Source organism: Trachurus trachurus (genome assembly GCF_905171665.1).
Source record: "Trachurus trachurus genome assembly, chromosome: 21".
In the NCBI taxonomy this organism is placed as follows: Eukaryota; Metazoa; Chordata; class Actinopteri; order Carangiformes; family Carangidae; genus Trachurus; species Trachurus trachurus.
In genome coordinates this window covers 19915848-19925126 of record NC_139899.1, presented here as the reverse complement: position 1 = coordinate 19925126, position 9279 = coordinate 19915848, and the positions used below count along the sequence as shown (strand labels likewise).

General features: G+C 43.5%; 1 protein-coding gene across 1 annotated transcript in view; it reads left to right on the top strand.

Moving 5' to 3' along the window:
- Nucleotides 1-995: 995 nt before the first annotated feature.
- st6gal2a (ST6 beta-galactosamide alpha-2,6-sialyltranferase 2a) overlaps nucleotides 996-9279 on the top strand; it is a gene marked incomplete at its 3' end in the record, with an annotated part of 36493 nt that continues 28209 nt past the window's right edge. Inside the window, exon 1 of the mRNA XM_083996466.1 lies at nucleotides 996-1039. The remainder of the gene's footprint in view (nucleotides 1040-9279) is intronic.

Here is a 9279-nt window from a genome sequence, read left to right as displayed (position 1 = left end):
GCATCCTTTTTAAAAAAAAAAAAAAAAAGTATTGTGACATAATCACTGTTCAACAGTCACACTGCTTTTATAATAAGATAAGTAGATTTGTACCTTATTCTTTCCTGCAGGGGAAACTGTGCAAGTTTAGAAAATGTAGAATTATAGGTCTGAAATGTAAAATGCAGCTTGGTTTAAACCTCGGTGGCACTTGACGAATCAAGTTGATTTAGTGAACACTTTCTTTATTCAAATGTCTTAATGAATTCTCTCTCTTTTAGCTCAGTTTTCAGTCCCTACCACCTCCTGAGGGGAATATCTGGCTCTTTAACTGTTAAATGCTCCACTGTGTTCACCAACTAATCTCTAACTGTGATTTACTGCTCTTTGGTACCAAGTGGTTAGTGTACCGTGATGGCGTTTTTTCTTCTTCTTCTTTTTTCTTTTTTGGAGACCTTTTCTCTGAAACCAGCTGCCTTCTGCAACCACACACAGCGCCATGACAACAGTGACAGTGAAACCAAACGGTAAAGTTTTAAACGCAGCAGCAAAAAACACCGAGGTGGATCTCTCTCTGTGAGGCTGAGGGGAGGTTCAAGACCACAGACTTCAACTTTCATCATCAAAATTCAGTTCTCAGCAACTCGTGTCCTGCCCATGAACTGGCACGGCTCAACTTTGTTTTGGGTCGATACTTCTTCTTTTTTAGTTAATCCTTAAAATTCTTATATAATTTACAACTGGCCTGTAGGGTAGAGGTATAGAGTTTCAGTTTTATCTGTTCCAGACTGTATATATGTGGAGTTACAGTACAGAGGAGTGGAGGGACTGCATGGGCAGGGCACTCTGGGAAAGGTGGAGGTGTAATTTCAGATGCACACTAACTGACCAGAGCAGCAGTTATCTGAGCTCAGCCTTCAAAAGCAGGAGCGCTGGAGTCATCAAGACCAGCTGTGCCGCTCACTCCTGGCTGAGTGTGAGTCGGTGTGTCTGTGTGTGTGTGTGTGTGTGTGTGTCAGATGGACGGGGACTCTCCATGAGAAACACATGAACTTCCCTGGTAATTAGCTGTCTTCACAAGGTTGTAAACTTCCTGAGAGGAGACGTTGTTTTGGCGCTCGTCTCTCTGTGTGCGTGCGTGCGTGTGTGGTGGTGGTGATGTATGTTTGTTGCCTTACTCCCTCCGTTGTATCGTCTTAAAAAGAGACATGGGATGTTGAGCAGCTTATTGTGGCATTGCTTTCATGGTTGTACTATAAGTCTATGATAGGCTGTTAATCTGAGTCCGTGTTTAGAAGTAAGTGTCCAGAGTTCAGACAGATTATCGAGAGGTTAAGCCGTCTGAAAATGGCTGTAGAGCTTTAGATTAAGGGGCTTGTTCTTTGGACAGTCATGAACATCTCTTCCTCCACAAATACAACATCCAGTGTGTGCAATACTGATATGAATGAACCCTGTCAGCATCTTTTCTTTCTTTTTAAAGCATTAGCATATGTGCTAACCTGACAGATCTGCTCTCTTTTGGACCACAGAAATGCTCTGGGAGGAAAAATGAAGCCTCTCAAGCCTTTATTCTACCTTTTTTTTTAATTTCTTCTTTTTGAATCATGGATGAGCGTGAATCTATTCCCATCTCAGTAACAAACAGAGTGTGATTGACTGGAGGTGTGAGAGGGTGACGGAGGGCCATTCAGTCTGCGTGGTGCAAGCCTTGTTAGGTCCATTTAGCCTATACAAGTAGGAGGAATGGATAGTGAAATGAACCTTCAGTGGACTTTCTCTACTTTCTCACATCAAACGACTGCCCACTGTGGGCGTCAGCGCTCCCGGCTGTATTTATGGATCATAATGTGAGGTGTAGAGCAGCATTTCCTTCATAGGACCTTGCTGTTGGCAGGCTGTATTTGAGAGGGCTCTGTGCACCGTGAAAGCCTGTCATCGAGAACCGCTGCCCCGTGTGATTTATCAGAATAGGATGCGCTTAGAAGGTCAGGATGATTCAACTCTTCCCCGTCCTGTGCTCTCATCAGACGTTCTTTTATTCTTAAAGCGGCGCTTCCCTTTTAAACCTAAACATTAGTGTCCGTCTTTTCATGTTTGTTTGTCACTGTGATTCCCAAACTGCTTTTAGGCGCCATCCTGTTTGATTTTAAACTTTTTTTTTAGACTGTTCAGACGTTGAATAGGGAGTGGATTTCTGGAAGAAGATGACTTTCTCTTGTTTGTTACTCACTCTGAATGAGTCAGAGGCCTGTTTTCTCTCAAGAGTCATGTCAGTAGTGTTGGTTTTAAATGAAACACGTCCTCTTGCTTTGGTAATTACAAGGCGTATTGGACACTTCACATGGTGCTCTGATGGAAAGAGAGGGGCTAATTGGTAGTGCAGTGACCTTGTCTGGGTTTGTGTGTGTGTGTGTGTGTGTGTGTGTGTGTGCGTCCAGGTGTCAGCTGGCTGTTGTGGTTCGGACGTCTGCAGAATGAGGGGCCGTCGTGTGCATGTGTGGGCACATAAGTGTAGATGCAGCATGCAGTTCCTGTCTGCATTGTGGCTCAGGTGTGAATTTCCTATAACAGATGGTCTGTGACAGGTGTGTGTGAGAGACTTCCACCTCCCTCCACCCTCCCTGCACTTCTTGGCCATTATCGGATGTGGTTGCTCCTTTAGAACAAGATTAATGAGCGTCTGTGCACGCCTTTTGCAAAAATAGACATTTTTTGCTGGGCTGATATAATCAGTGCTGAGACGGAGGATAGCGGGGGGACAGGACAGACCTAATCTGCCTCAGTGGGATCAGTCTTTAATGGAGTTGGGACTCTCTGACCTCGTTGGATCTGGTATTTCAGCGGCACAGAACCATCCCTCATGAGTCCGATCCCACTACCACCAAGAGAGAATCGGGATCAAAGGCATCTTGCTTGTTTTTCTTTGATCATTTCACAAAATGGAAAAAACATGGTGTGATGTTTTTCTGCTTCTCTGTGTGTGTGCATGTGTGTTTTTGTGTTACACAGAGAACAGATCTCATCCTGTTTTTCACATTTAAAAAAATATTTTTCTCTCGGTGCTGACGAGACACGGTTTGACAGCTTTAAGGTGAAGCAGTTGGCTGGTCCTGAGACTGCCAAGAAACCAATCAAACATCTCACACTTACACACGCACTGGTGAGAAAACTTAAAAAGGAACCAAGCAGGAGTTCTCCCGTGGTTATGCTACATTTTTACCTTAATTAAAAATCTCCGGAGTAATTGTGATCGTTAACTACATGACTTGTGACTTATTATGAGTGACAATGGAGGCTCTCTGCCTTCGCCTGGCGTCTCACGGCTGAAAACCAACCATGCAATACCTGGCCACTGTCCCGGTGTCCCCAGCTCTTGTCTCTGCACACCGCGACACAAACCGTAATCTTTTGTTCATGACGGTTAAGACTACACAAACGCACGCACCGTAATATCGTATATGTCATGTAAAGTTTTCCACCGCTCCATTTATTGATTTTTCGCCGGCTTTGTTGTAAACGGATACACATGGGCAAGAGGAGCGTAAGCGAAACAGCAGAAAAGCAAGCGGACTTGCATAGTTCTCCTTTAAAACTGCACGTACACGTTTGTTAGGTGTACCTTGTCATGTGCCTTGTTCAGTCCGAAACCTTAAGTTGTGTCCAGTTCACTGTCATAAAAGATGTATTGATTAAAATAAATAATGAAAATAAATAAAACAAAAAAATAAATAATGGCTTCTTTGGTGGGAATAGCACACTACCAATTTTAGGTAGTTCAGAAACTGGTAGGTTACCATGTAAACAAACGCCACTTAACAAAAACAAGCTATAGGCAAAAATCAACTCACCCGGGTTCAGCCTAGTATCATATGGGCTTTACAATGCATCAGCTAGTCGGAAAAAAGTTTGTTTATCTGGAACTAACCAACTCACTCGGCACTACAGCTGATTTTTACTTTCTATTGTATTCTTGAACTTGTGTATTATTTTGAGACGGTACTTCTCATAGATGGTGAAAATACGCTGATTAATTGTCCCTCATTGACAGCCGTTTACTGCTTGTGTCTCAGTGCAGCGCGTTGCGCCGGTGTTAGCTACAGGATAGGCTATAATGAAAAAGGAAGGGAAACCATGTTTTTATATCGAACTTTTTATCGACACATGTTTTTTTCTATTGCACCACGCGCCTAGCGATCAATACATAAGCTATTGTTAGTTAATCCATCCTTGGTGGACGATATCGGCTGTCTGAAGAATGAGCCAACGATCTTAACTCATTGAGTGCCAACCACGTAATTTCTCGTTTTTCGTTCCCGTGCGTTGAGTGCCAAAAACGAGACGAGCAGAACTGAAATGGATGACGATCAAAAACTCATAAGGCTCATGATCTGGAAGTTTTTATCATAACTCGGCTTTTGCAAACGGAGTTCTGCATGTGGATGCAGCGCAGCTGCTCAGCTCTCACCGTGTCCTCCCCAAGGTCCCCCCGCCCGGTCTTCATCTGGAGCAACACCGTGTCCCCAAGGTCCCCCCGCGGTAAAATGTGATGGTCTCTGGGCCAAAGCAGGCCGCCGGCACCGACCCGTACCACAGAAGGACCGCGACCACCGGTGGGGCCGGTGTTCCCGACCTGCTTTTGGCCGAGAGACCATCACGTTCCGCGGCTAGAGGCTGTGACACGGCACGGTGCGTCTGTGTTATTGTTGTTTAGTGGCGCCCCCCCCGCCCCCGATGGTGGATTTGTGAATAGAACAACAATTGTTGTATATATTTATCTTACACGAGCCCTTTGATCCAGAAATGCGAGTGTCAGAAAAGCGACAGGCACAAACAGACGCTCCATCTCCTTTTCTAGAAAAAAAGCAGGGATTTTGGTGAAACCCAGCCATGTTTAGGAATGGAGGCACGTAGAAACAAACGGTTTGTGGCCATTTGAAGCATAAAGTTTCACCTTTCAAATGAGCCACAGTATGTGTTGGTGGCAATAATATAGAATACACTGTGGCTCTACAAAAATCGTCAAAAATGGTCTAAATTGCCGGTACACTTGACTAAAACTTTGGAAAGGAGCGCGGCACTCAATGCGTTAAGTGTTTCTGCAACATGGACGAGGTTTTTCATGGTTCACAGTTAAATTTATCTGATGATTTTAATGTCCACCAGGGCTGAATGAATGAATGAACGAGCTGCAGTTACAAGCTGAACCATCTCTGCAAACAGTTATCACTCAGATGGCGTGTCACGTAATTATTCTAGCTTTTTTTTTTTTAAATGCCAAATGTTTTGTCTTTTAGGGTTTCTGGAAAATTTGTCATTATTTTTGGCTAATGGAAAATAAGTTACATTTATATGAAGCAACACCTTTGTCCTTTTTTCACTTGAAAATATCCCTTTAAAGTACATTTTGAACAAATAACAGACATGCTATTAACTGATTAACATATTATTCCTTTAGGCCATGTCTTCAAAGCAGTGCTGTCATGCTAGCACTGTCATACACTTTTTGCTGACTCTCATCTCATTCAAGTCTCTACAAGTTTGAGTGAGGCAAAGGTATGTCTGGCTTTTTTCTTTTCTTTTCTTTTCTTTTTTTTTTTAAACCATGGCCTTTTGTGTCTCCATTCACCCTCCTGACATGTTAGGAGAAACTGAAGCTTGGCCAATGTTTTGTTCCATTTGTTGCTAAATTGTGTGCTTTTACTTTAGATTTCAAAGCTGACCAGTGCTCAGCAGTGCATCTACTGTATATGCGTGCATGCAGCCATGCTCTTGCATGCACCGGTCTATGTGATTGGCAGGAGCTGCGATGGCTGGAATGAGCTGTATCGCCTGCAGTGTGTTCTCAGCTCCACATGCTAGGTGCCAGTGGTGAGGAGGCGGCTGATTTACTGCTGGTAGTAAGTCACATTTCCACACAAAGACTGGCAAGAACAGCAGTAGTACAGTAACTTCACGCACACACACACACACTCCTCTGCTCACACGGACAGAGATGCAGTAGTGGATGCAATATTAATTCAGTTCCTTGCGTGGGTAAGGCATAATCTTTGAAATGACTGACTTTAGAGCAAACACACATAGACACAAACACAGTCAGTGGAGCAGTGTCTGCACTTACATCTGCATGCACAGCACCATAGCTGAATGTAGGTCACAGAATAAGGCAGATGTGGGGGAAGGAAAGAAGGTGAGCATTGGAAGTGGAAGTGAAGGGAGGAGGAAGCCTTTCATTATGTGATCATGCTGGAGCAGCGGGAGGATTAGGGCAGTCTACATAGGGAGGGTTTAACCCCTGGATTTAAAGTTTCCTCCTTTGAAGTAAAGGGCAATAATTCTTACATCCATCATGTTGTATGTTTTATTTGCACAAACAAACGTTAAATCATCAGCTGTCCTCCTCTCCTCTCCTCTCCACCATGTTACGAAATGAGCATTGGCAGAAGTAAAAGCAAGAACACTGGATAAAACCGCTCTGCTTGATTGTTTTACACAAGGAGACTCTTGCTTTTTTGTCCTATTTTTAGCCGCTCATTTAGTATATGGACTTAGGTAGCCAGCCATTCAGTCTGCCGGCTATTCTTAACAGCTGCACTTTAGGGTTTCAGTATGTGATGAAGTGCAGCGAACCCTTTTGGAAAGCTTCGGACGTTGGCAGTATAATTACACAGGGTGAAGTCTGATGTCCCACATGGTAATAACCTCATTGCCTCTCGAGGCTAAAGCAGGGTGGACCCGCAGCTGGGGGTTCATTAAGTGCGGAAAGAGAGAAGCAATTCATTTCGTCCACGAATATGCTTCGTCTTTGCGCTCAATTTTCTTGCTTCAGTTCAGGAATATAAGTGACTCCTGACGTCCTTGTAATGGTCCGTCGTCGCTCTTGTCTCATTTTCCTCTTGTCTGATTTGCAATTTTCCATAATTAGAATCTGGAGATAAGATGATGAAGTGCAGCAGCAGTACTGTACTTGCTGTACAGAAACACAGTGCTACGTTTTGAAGGCTCATGTTCTAGCAGTGACAAAAATGGCCCAATCAATACCTCTGTATCAAAGACAGTGTTGGACTTCCCTGTTTGGCATCGCAAATGTATGAATCTGACAGGGATCATCCACATGTGGCCCCAAACGTGTGAGACGTACAGAAGGAAGTCTCAGTCAAAACCTGTGTTAATGAGATTATTTGTGTCTGTGTGAGCTCCGTGTGACACACAGCAGTTCAGACGATGAGATGAAACGCCGCTTCTGAAGGTTACACCTTTCTATCATGAGATTAATTTATAATGATGATGATCTTCAGTGGAAACAACAGGTACAAAGCCCCGGCTGTCTGGAGCGCTGGTTTAGTCAAACTTTGTTCAAGAAAACTTAAAATTGGATTGAATTTCTGTGAAGTACTGTATAAACCTTGAAGTGAAGATTAAGTTTGAGATTGTCAGGATTTACACCAAAGGAAGAAAAAAACCCAAAGTCCTCCAGTTTGAACTGAATCGCTTGAATACACACTGCACACGCCAAGGCCAGTGTCAAACACCAGACTTGTGACCAAAAAAAACATCAGGTTTGTAGTTTATTATCTGAATCTGCCCACAAATGCAGTCGACCTATTATTAATTGGTTCAGGACTGTTTTTTTTTTCAATCCTGCTCATATGGCATCTGAGGAAGACCTGATAGGACATCGTCACTGTCCTCACCTCCTTTATGTTTGGTTTTAATTAAACATAATAATAAGCTTCAGGCAGCTGGTTCAGGGAGATAATATTAAGGGGCCAGTGTGTTTGGAACGAGCCGAGGTGTTTCAATGCATTGGCTTCAGTGTTTGTACCTGTTCTGAGAGGCCGCAGTCAAAGTGTGTCACACTGCCTCCCCTGACGTCTCGCCAGCAAGACGTTCACAAAGACAGACCCGGATTCCTTATAGCGCGGCAGGCTACCGCTTATTGTGACGGGGAAAATAAAAATAGCAGCCTGGTGCCTTCCCTCGACTTAAAAAACTGGCTGGAAAAGTTGAGATATTGTCACTTTTCCCTCAGAAGCGCAGCAGCAACAATGTGGAGATAACCAATTGTAGGGTTGTTGTTTTTTTTTGCAGAAGCTCATCGTTCCAGTATGGGAGAAGTTGGTTGTCACAGTGAATAGCTTTGACACGCATTATGAATTTTAACAGAGCGTTGTGTGACCGTAATCCAGCGCGTGGAAACATTGTTTGGTGAACACTTGACACGCTGTAACATGCCTGACCCTGATTTTGATGATAGTTCTGTAAACCGAGGCTGAAATCACGATGACACTCACAACCTCTGTCTCGATACCAGATGATGGAGCCGTGAAATTAAATGGCAAAGATCCGAACCAAACTGTAGATTTGGAGATGTGTTTGCGTGAAGCCTTTTCCATTTTCAGAAAGTTTCATCGATTTGTGCAGTTCCAACGTCAGACAACTGTGTGGGGAGCCTGTTTTTAGATGCAGATATGCTGCAACAAGCACTTTGATTTCAAGCATACTCCTGAGTTAGAGTACGATTTTGGTCGTGTCAACCCAAAAAAAAAAAAAACCCTTCACCCAAGTTCACCCTGCTCACAAATAACTCTGGGCCCCAGTAGTGAAGATGCATGCGCCCACCCAACACCCACATCTATTTCAAACTGTATCCCGTTTCTAAATGTGTCCCCACTCATGTAATACCTCACTGGAAAAAATCTCTTTATACATGGATCACATGCTGTATTTGCAATGATACCATGTTCTGTTCACACCATCCTGGGAGACCTGGCCTGGAATTTTTTGAGTCGACAAATGAATTCAGAAATCTCCACGGCCCCTCCTGACCACATCGTTCACACTGTCTGTGGGTCTGCAGATGCTCAGTGGACCCTGTCCCTGCTGCCTTTTTTTTTTATACCCTCACAGTGATCTATTAGTTTGTAGCTGACAAGTCGCTGCTTGAATATTAAAGGACCAAGGCTTTATTATTTTATTTTATTTTTTTTAGATGGAGAACAACTCTACACTTAAGGGCTCAATATTTTATGAGGAACAAGCCCCTCGGTCAGTGTTTTATTTGAGAAAATGTGCACACTTAACATCCTATTGCCATGCCCTCTGCAGAATAGAGAAGAGCAGCGTGTTCTCTTGGAGACCCAACCTTTTTGTCTATTTATATGTTCCTCGTTCAGCCCATGCCTCCTTAGCGAGACACTTTTATTGAAATGTCACAGACCAATCATTATTAGCCCAATCAGGCTCTCTCCATTTACTGTGAAATGACATCTATTTTCTGCTTGAATGAGGCAAGTATTG